A 10,433-nucleotide genomic window follows, 5' to 3' on the forward strand; every position below is an offset into this window, starting at 1 on the left:
TCTCTCTCTATTTCTCTCTTTCCAGCAGTGGGATTGTTGGATCATGTGGTAGTTCTGTTTGTAGTTTATTGAGGAAACTCCATACTATTTTCCATGACGGCTATACTAATTTGCATTCCCACCAACCAGTGTGCTAGCATTTTCTTCCTTTGCATATTCACCAGCATTTGTTATTTTTTGTATTTTTGATGATGTCCATTCTAATGAGGTGAAGTTATATTTCACTGTGGTTTTCATTTGCATTTACTTGATAATTAGTGATGTTGAGCATTTTTTCACAGGCTTCTGGGTCGTTTGTATGTCTCCCTTTGAGAAATGTCTTTTCAGGTAATTGCTCCGTTTTTCAATTGGCTTTATTTTTTATTTATTTATTCTTTTTGAGACGGAGTCTTGCTCTGTAGCCCAGGCTGGAGTGCAGTGGCCAGATCTCAGCTCACTGCAAGCTCCGCCTCCCGGGTTTACGCCATTCTCCTGCCTCAGCCTCTGGAGTAGCTGGGACTACAGGCGCCCGCCACCTCGCCTGGCTAGTTTTTTGTATTTTTTAGTAGAGACGGGGTTTCACCGTGTTAGCCAGGATGGTCTCGATCTCCTGACCTCGTGATCCGCCCGTCTCGGCCTCCCAAAGTGCTGGGATTACAGGCTTGAGCCACCGCGCCCGGCCTCAATTGGCTTTAAAAATTTATTTGTGGCCAGATGCGGTGGGTCACACGTATAATCCCAGCACTTTGGGAGGCCGAAGCAGGTGGATCACGAGGTCAGGAGTTGAAGCCCAGCCTGGCCAAGGTGGTGAAACTCTGTCTCTACTAAAAATACAAAAATTAGCCAGGCGTGGTGGTGCACCCCTGTAATACCAGCTACTTGGCAGGCTGAGGCATGAGAATAACTTGAACCCGGGAGGGGGTAGGTTGCAGTGAGCCAAGATCATGCCACTGCACTCCAGCCTGGGTTACAGAGTGAGAGTCTGTCTCAAAAAAAAAAAAAAAAAAAAAAATTGCTATTGAGGTGTTTGAGTTTCTTATATATTCCGTTTATTAATCCCTTGTCAAAAGGATAGATTGTAAATATTTTCTCCAATTCTGTCACTTGTCTCTTCACTATCTTGACTGTTTCCTGTGCTGTGCAGAATCTTTTTAGTTTGACATAATCCATTTTGTCTATTTTTGCCCTTGTTGCCTGTGTTTTTGCGGTCTTACCTAAGACATCTTTGCCCCGATCAATGCCCTGAAGAGTTTTCCTATTGTTTCTTATAGTTTTATAATTTCAGATCTTCCATTTATGTCAAATCCATTCTGATTTTATTTTTGTGTATGGTGAGAAATAGGGGTCTAGTTTTATTTTTCTGCATATGGATATCCAGTTTTCCAGCACAATTTTTTGAAGAGACTGTCGTTTTTCCCAATGCATGTTCTTTGTCAAAAATCAGCTGGCTGCAAAGATGTGGGTTTATTTCTTTGTTCTCTGTTCTGTTCAGTTAGTCTATGTGTCTATTTTTATCCCAGTAACAAGCTGTTTTGGATACCATTACTTTCTAGTATATTTTGAAGTCAGGTAGTGTAATATCCCTCAGGTTGGTTCATTTTGCTCAAAACTGCTTTGGCTTTTTTGGATCTTCTGTAGTTCCCTATGAATTTTAGGATTTTTTGTTGTTGTTTTTTGAGACGTGGTCTCTCTCTATTGCCAGGGTTGGAGTGCCATAGCGCGATTTCAGCTCACTGCAATCTCTACCTCCCAGGCTCAAGCGATTCACCTACCTCAGTCTCCTGAGTAGCTAGGACCACGGGTGCGCACCACTGCACCTGGTTAATTTTTGTATTTTTTGTAGGGTTGGGTTTTGCATTGCTGCCCAGGCTGGTCTCAAATTCCCAAGCCAGGCGATCCACCCATCTTGGCGTCCCAAAGTGCTGGAATTACGGGCATAAGCTACCGCACCCAGCCATAGGATTCTTTTTTTTCTATTTCTGTGAATAATGTCTTTGGATATTTTGAAAGAGAATGTATTGAAGCTGTACATTGCGTTTGGTAGTGTGATCATATACACAATATTAATTTTTCCCACCCATCAAGATGAGATGTCTTTACTTTTTGTGTAACCTTTCCACTTCTTTCATCACTGTTTATAATTTTCTACCCAGAGATTTTTCACTTCTGGCCTGGGACGCGCGCGTCTTCAGGGTGGAAGCCTGGCACACGTCCAGAGGTGCCGAGGAGCCAACCAGCCCAAACTTTGGGGGAAATGAGTCCCTCTGCCCTTGCCCCGCGCTCTGCTAGCAATTCCTTCCCTCTCTACTTTGCTTGGTGATGCAAAACGCGTGAGGCTCACGGCAAGGGGCCGGGGCCGCAGGGCTCTCCGGGCCAGGCCCACCCCTCATCCACGCAGTACAGCACTGGACGCCCCGGCGGCTGTCCTAAGCAGAGGCTGCTGTGGAGCTAAGACCCGCCCTTTCACCCAGCACGGGGCCCAGTCCTTGGAGGAGGGCAACATACAGCTCCGCTTTGCCTGGCTCTCGGGCATGCGCGCTATGACCTGTACAGTGCCTATGGTTACACAATATCACCTATGGAGAAGGCTCTTGTGAAAATGGACATTCAGATAGCACTTTCTTCTCGGTATTATGGAAGAGTAGCTCCACGGTCTGGCTTGGCTGCAAAACACGTTGTAGATGTAGGAGCTGGTGTCACAGATGAAGATTATAGAGGAAATATTGGTGTTGTAGTCTTTAATTTTGGCAAAGAAAAGTTTGAAGTCAAATAACGTGATCGAATTGCACAGCTCATTTGTGTTCTATCCAGAAATAGAAGAAGTTCAAGCTTTGGATGACACCAAAAGGGGTTCAGGAGGTTTTGGTTCTACTGGAAAGAATTAAAATTTATGCCAAGAACAGAAAACGAGAAGTCATACCTTTTTCTTAAAAACAAGGAGTTTTTGCTTAAAGTGTTTTGGTGTTTTGCACTTCTGTAAAGTACTAGCTTTACCTTCTAAAAGTATTGCATTTTTTTTTTATGATCAAGGAAAAGATCATAAAAAATATTTCTTTGTGTTTGGATCACAAAGAAACTTTCTTTTTCTGCAATAGTTGTATGTAAATCTACTTTGTAGTGAGCTGATGTAAACAGTGTCTCCTAAAAATCAAATGTAAATCAGTTACAGATTTTTAAAAAATCCTGCATTATTTAATTCAAGAAATGACACCCCTTCAGCAACTTAAAGAAAAACAAAAAGTGTGTTTTTGGTTTTTTTGTGTGTTTTTTGTTTTTGTTTTTTTGTTTTGTTTTGTTTGGAGACGGAATTTCACTCTTGTTGCCCAGGCTGGAGGGCAATGGCCCGATCTCTGCTCTCCACAACCTCCAACTCCCAGGTTCAAGCCATTCTCCTGCCTCAGCCTCCTGAGTAACTGGGATTACAGGCATGTGCCACAAAGCCCAGCTAATTTTGTATTTTTAGAAGACACAGGATTTCTCCATGTTGGTCAGGCTGGTCTTGAACTCCCAACCTCAGGTGATCTGCTCGACTTGGCCTCGCAAAGTGCCGGGATTACAGGTGTGAGCCACTGCCCAGCTGTGTGTGTAATTTTTAAGAGAGACGGACTCGCTCTGTTGCCCAGGCTAGTCTTGAACATTTAGCCTCAAGAGATCCTCCCATCTCAGCCTCCCAAAGTGCTAGGATTGGAATGAGACCACCACTTTTCCTATTGTCCTTCCCAGCTTCTCTGCCACATCCCCTTTTCCCTAGTTTGTAAGACAGGAGAAAAGGGAGAAAGCAGAAAGTTGGAAAGAAACAGAAGTAAGATAAATAGCTAGATGACCTTGGTGCCACCACCTGGCCCTGGTGGTTAAAATAATACTAATGTTAACCCCTGACCAAAACTACTTGTGTTATCTGTAAATTTCAGACATATGAGAAAGCACTGTAAAACTTTTTGTTCTGTTCGCTGATGTATGTAGCCCCCAGTCACATTCCTCACGCTTACTTGATTTATCACGACCCTTTCAAGTGGACCCCTTAGAGTTGTAAGCCCTTAAAAGGGCTAGGAATATCTTTTTCGGGGAGCTCAGCTCTTAAGATGCGAGTCTGCTGACGCTCCCAGCCGAATAAAAACCTCTTCCATTTTTAATCCAGTGTCTGAGGAGTTTTGTCTGTGACTCGTCCTGCTACAGGATTAGAACCATGAGCCAACACACCCAGCCAAAAAGCATCTTTTCTATTTACATTCAGAGTGCATGTAAATTTGAAATTCACTCTACATATAGAAATTATTGACATTATGATGTCAATAAAGTTTATCTCAGAGGTGTTTGAGGTTAATTCATCTGAAGTTTGGAATAGAGTAACAGGCATAAGGGAGAGCTATTTATATCTATTGTTTAAAAGTTTAAGAGTCATTTATATCTATCATTTAAAAGTTTTAGCTTTCCATTTTAAAAGCAACAGTTGGGGACCTAACTTATCCCTGGCCTTAGCCGTCCATGCCCAAGGCATTGTCCCTGGGAAATTCTCAGGAGCTGAGCACAGGGTTGATCCTCACACTCCAGAATGTAGGGAGAATAGAAAAGGAGAGGATTTCTACTGTTCTGTGGGAGCCAGCATCAATTTGCATGTTCCACCCACGCAGGGCTTTGCATTTCACATTCTAGTTCGCATCCCTGTCCCAGAAAATTCCAGGGCTTTTACATTAAAATACTAAAATTAACTTTAATTGCAGGAGCTATCTTAGGTCCAATCACTGTCCCTACTTTGACCCTCTCATAGCGATCCCAGTTCCCAGACCGCTTGGCTGCTGGTCACCGATATGGTCTTTGCTCAAAAACCTGGAAAACAGGCGCGCCCAGAGAGGAAGAAGGAAGCGCAGACCCCGCCGCTCACCGCTCCACCTCGCCCCATCCTCACTTCTCCCGTGCCTCGCCCAGCCCTGGCTTCCGCTGCGCACCGTTTCCTGCAAACCCGGAAGTGAATCGTGGGGAGTGAACTCGCAAGCCCAGTTTCCTGAAGACCCGGAAGTCGCTCGCTTGGGGTGACAGTCTTACAGCATTGGCTGAGTTTCTCTTTCTTTAGATTAGATCCGCTTCCAGCGCTTCTGTACTCAGTGTTGGTGGAGGGGTTCCTACGGACCTTAAAGTCCTCCCGCCTTTCCCTCCACCCTAGGTAAATTAATATGTCGCCAAGAAATTCAGAGGTTAAATCGCCCGGACGCTGCTGGTCCTGCCCCTGGGTTCTCTGCCTTCAGGCCACGTAGACGCTTTTTGTCCCGTTTACCTGCTTACCCTTTACTGACCACTTCTTTGGTCCCGCGTCAGGTAAAAGCTCTCACCCACGAGGTGGATTCATGTCCTCTGGGTCCTCCAAGTCTCGCCCTTCTGGTCCCTTGGAGCTCAGCCCCGCAGTCCGAATGCATCAGCGCCGTGTCCTCTGCCCGGCCCGGGGTTTTGGAAACCCCATCCCTCTCCTAATCCACCCCAACCCTTGTCCTCCTTGGGCTGGGCCCTTCTGTTCCCCAGGTTTCCCCTTCACAGTCACCGCATTCCTTACCCCGTTTTGAGGGAGTTGACGGGGCCTGACTTTTGACAGTGTTTTTTGGTTCCAAATTGTACCCGCTGGAAAATGTGCTCTTCCAGAGGAAAAACGCTTTATTTAGTCTTTCCTCCTCTGAAACTCAACACGATAGTAAACACTGAACCCAGAATACTTCACCTGTGGTCACCGAATGTGTGGGGATTTCTCCCCACTAACAAGCAGTTCTCTATCAGACACCAACTCCGTGTCCCATAGTTTACCTCATTTCTGACAGCTCTACCTGGAGTAAGCATCAGATCCCACAGATTAAAGGCTCAGTCCGCAAGACTTCTCCACTTCAGATGTCAATTACAAGTCCCAGGTTGGAACCTGAACTTCTAAGCTACTGGGTATAAATTGAGGATTCCCATGACCCAATCTTCAGTATTTATTAATTTGCCAGAGCAGCTCACAGAACTCAGAAACGTTTTACATGGATTTACTCATTTGTTTTAAAGGATATTACAAAGGTTGCAGATAAACAGCCAGATGGAATAGCAGTTCTAGAAAATTAATTGAATGCAGGAGGGGATTTGGGAACCATGATGTTTGTCTGGTCAGTCAGAAGTAGAGGTGACAACTACTACTTATGTACAGCTTCTAAGGTGAAGGGTAGTCTTATGGGACTGAACTTTTCACCTATGGGATCTGACACTATCTCCTTGTAGATAGTGTAAGAAATGAGCTAAATTTTAGGATTCTCAGGTGGAAGTCTGCAAGGAACTTGTCAGTGTAGGGAAAACCACACCTTTTCTTGACCAGAAGTATTCTGTGTTGAGCATGAGAGCAATAAAAACAGTTTGTTGTTTCCTGTCTCGATGATGGGAAGATATTTGTAACAAGTTCACCCACCTATCTCAAGCCCCGTGCTTTCTACTCAGTATTGACCGGAAAGGATCTGTTCCTGCTCTTTAATTTTCTTGATGTCATCTTCATCTCTTACCATTTTTCTGTGCCGGTATGTCCTGACTCACTGTTTTCTGAATGTGGGAGTGACCCATGGCTTAGTTCTCCAACCATTTTTTTGAGACGGAGTTTCGCTCTTGTTGTCCAGGCTTGAGTGCAATGACGTGATCTCAGCTCATGGCAACCTCCACCTCCCAGGTTCAAACGATTCTTCTGCCTCAGTCTCCCGAGTAGCTGGGATTACAGGCATGTGCTACCACACCTGGTTACTTTTGTATATTTAGTAGAGATGGATTCTCCATGTTGGTCACACTGGTCTCAAACTCCTGACCTCATGATCCACCCACCTCGGCCTCCCAAAGTGCTGGGATTATGGGCTTGAGCCACCACGCCCAGCCACTGCCTTTCTTTATCATTTCATCTCATGGCTTTAAACTCCACCTTTATGTCTCCATCCCTTGTAGACTTCTCTCCTAATTTCTAGAATTCTGTGTCCAGTTGTCTCAACTCTCTGCTGGGACATCCAACAGGCATCTCCGTATTTACGTGTCCACTAGTGACGTCCTGAATTCTCCCATGTACACCCCCCTGCAGTCTTGCCTATCTCAGATAAGAGTGACCCCATACTTCTGGGAGCTTAAGTGAACATATTGGTATATATTTAAAGTCTAGGAGACAGTTCCTTTTTGAAAGTGTTTTAACGAATAATATAAAGAAAAAATTACATGATTGCTTAAAATGGGTGAGAAACTAGCATTTCCAAAATTCTTTTGAGGTGAGGGAGAAAAATGTTAAAAGGCCTCTGCCCTATCTGATCTGCACCCCCAGGACCTCTCTGATCTCATCTCCTCCCTGTGTCAGCTTGCTCCCTCTGCTCCAGACACACAGGCCTCTTTCCTTTTCCTGGAGCTGAGGTTGCTCCTGTCTCAGGGCCTTCACCTGGGCTGTCCCTCTGCCTAGGACTCTCTAGCCCCTCAGTTGCAGGTGACAAACATCATCCCTTTCCTAGGTCTGTGTTCTGATGTCACCTTCTCAGTGGAGGTTTATGTGACCCTTCCCTATCTCACCCTCACCAACTCTGGCCCATATTGCCTGCCTTGGATGTTTCTTTCTGCTCCTTTTCTGTCCACTGTCTGGATCCTGGTGACAACAAGGACCCAAGAGGAGAGCAGAGCCATAAGGTGGGGGTTGTTCTGGGCTTGCTCCCTCTGAGTTTAACTCAACCCTGGCTTCACATTAAAATGCTGAGACATTTTGCAAATATATCTCTTGTGCCTCCTTTCCAGAGATTCCCATGCATATAGGTTCGAGTGCAGTGTCCCACATGATACTAATCTGTATTCATCATTGAACATCAGGGTGCTGTGTCTTCCAGCCTGTGATCCACAGAGAGGGGAAAGGCTGTGCTCTGCATGGGGTTTGGTCAGGGCCATATCTGTGCCCTGAAGGGGAGCTCAGTCCAGTCCAGCACCCTACTGCTGCATTGTGTATGTGGGCTTCTCTAGGAGGGTAGTAAGCTTTGAAGAACTCAAAAACTCACTTGTTCTTCCTGTAGGACTTTCTTGTCTGCATCATCCCTGGTGCTGTGGGCAGCAGAGGCCCATCTTTCCACAGGGCGGGGTCTCTCCTGTGTGTGTGGTTGTGGCACAGGGAGCAGGTGTGTTGATTTTTAGCAATAAACAGCATATTTTGAACACTCCAGCTTAACTTCCTTTTTAAAATTTTTTTTTTTCTTTCAGGATTAGCTTCTAAAGCCTCTTTCATCTCTCCTAAGGAAGAAGCCTAGAAGAGGAGGAGGAGGAAAGAAAAGGAATCAGGAACGGCTCTTACTCAGGTATGGTGATATTCTCAGTGGACTGTTCCGTGTCTCTTTCCTTTTTGAAATGCCACAGGTGGTGTTATCATATATATCGGTTTCCATTGATGGTTCCTGGCTCATAACCTCCATAGCCCTTGTTACAGTCTTTTGTTATAATGTTGGGTGTGTTAAGCCTGGTGGTAAGCCCAGTGGGGGCATGGAAACTCTGCACCCCTCAGGGGGCATGGAAGCCCTGCACCCCTTCCTCCATACCTTACCACAAGTGCCTCTTCATCTGTATCCTTTGCAGTATCCTTTATAATAAACTGGTAAAGGTAAGTAAGTGCTTCCCTGAGTTCTGTGAGCCAATCTAGCATGTTAATTGAACCCAAAAAGGGGGTCATGGGAACCCCAATTTGAAGCTGGGTGGTCATAAGTTCTGAAGGCCTGGACTTGTGACTGGTGTGTGTGGAGGCAGTCTTGGAGACTGAGCCATCAACCCATGTGATCTGACACTGTGTCCAGGGAGACAATGTTGAAAGTAAATTGGAAGATACCCAGCTAGTGTCTGCTGCTTGGTGTGTGGGTAAATAACCCACATACATTTAGTCACAGAGGTCTTCTGTGTTGATGATTGTTGTGGTATGAGAGTAGAGGAAAAACACGATTTGAGGAGAGCTTTTCCCTGTACACACCGGGCATTGGAGATGTCAGTCTTCTCTGAGTCTGAAACATCCTGCCTGTCATGTTTGCTCACGCTCACCCATGTCTTCCCTCAGTCCCTCTCATGTCACTTAAATTCCATCTCACAGTGACCGGTGATATGGAATTTGTGAAGAGGCTCCATTGGGAAGGGCTTATACCCAGTCATGGACGGAGACAGGGTGTGGGCCCCATGGTGTCTCTGCTATTGGGCAGCAGGGATTGAGGGGTTGTTTAAGGACCAGGTGTGGATGCACTGCCAGCTCTCTGTAGACTGGATTATAGAAGCTGCACGTGGAAGTCTTAATGTGCACAAATGCATGATAAAATTTGGAAGAAGAGATTAGGAAGAGGAAATCTTTTCTGCCTGATTTTATACTCCATTTGTAATAAATATTTAACAACAAGAGATTCTTTAAACCATTCTAAGTACATCCATTCCATGGAGACTGTGTTATTCCTACAGAGACTCTTGTGAGACAGATGTTTCAGGTGAAAATGGTAAGACTTGAGTAATACTTCTTCTAGGATGGGGCATTTCCCATTTTCTTAGATCTTGCAAGGTTCTCCTGTTATCCCCAACTGCAAGGGTACCTCTCTCACCAAGAACATGTTAGATTTTCCCCCTCATTTTAAAAAAACTTGCTACTATATTTATATATATATTTTGAAAATCTGGGGAAAATGACAACCCTCTATATTTTCATTTTTTCAATTTATTGTCAGTCTACATAGGTTTTATTGTTTTGGGGACATGTATATATAAAATGAATTTTCATACCTTGCTCAATTTTCTTTCCATGTATTTTAGTATCTGTTTTAATTCCTGTGGTTTTTATTCTTTACATATGCCCTGATGTCTTTTATTTTAGGTTATACATTTTTTAAGTGTAAGACAAATCTTTCCTTTATACCTTCTGAGTTTTGTTGTGCCTTTGTTTGTTTCATCTTGATTTGGAAGGCCTTGCATGATTATTAAGTACTAAGTTTCATTTAGGAATAAAGTTTTGTTGTTTAAAATTTTGTTTACATCTGTGTTTAATTTGAATTTTTGTGTATATCATAAGTATTTTATTTGATTCATTATAAAATTACAGATGTTTGTTATAAAAGGTTCTTACATATTTGGCAAACCCCTCCATTTTGTTTTTCTTTTCAAAATCATGTTGGTTCTCTTTTGACAGGACACAGTCATTAAAAACTCATATACTTCTTTTGTATTTGAATGGCTGTGGATTCCTAGTCAGAGAGGTCTTTGTGTCACCACATCTGCTAATAAGAATTGGGTTTTCTGATCCATGTTCCTGTCTTTGTTATGTCTGTTAGTAAAGTTTATTTGCCTGTTTATAGTTCAGTAATGTTAAGTACATTCATATTACTGTGCAACATATCTAGGAATTTTTCATCTTGCAAAACTGAAACTGTATACCCAGAATACAGTACATCCCTTCTGACCTCACTATAGCCTCTGTCAACTCA

The 10,433-nt window shown here is 43.9% G+C and overlaps 1 long non-coding RNA gene across 1 annotated transcript in view; it reads right to left on the minus strand.

Moving 5' to 3' along the window:
* LOC144337301 (uncharacterized) overlaps positions 1–3,478 on the minus strand; it is an 8,552-nt gene extending 5,074 nt beyond the window's left edge. Inside the window, exon 1 of the long non-coding RNA XR_013410274.1 lies at positions 1,726–3,478. This is a non-coding gene — a long non-coding RNA (uncharacterized LOC144337301). The remainder of the gene's footprint in view (positions 1–1,725) is intronic.
* Between the last annotated feature and the right edge of the window lie 6,955 nt (positions 3,479–10,433).

Source organism: Macaca mulatta, chromosome 19 (assembly GCF_049350105.2).
Source record: "Macaca mulatta isolate MMU2019108-1 chromosome 19, T2T-MMU8v2.0, whole genome shotgun sequence".
Lineage (NCBI taxonomy): Eukaryota > Metazoa > Chordata > Mammalia > Primates > Cercopithecidae > Macaca > Macaca mulatta.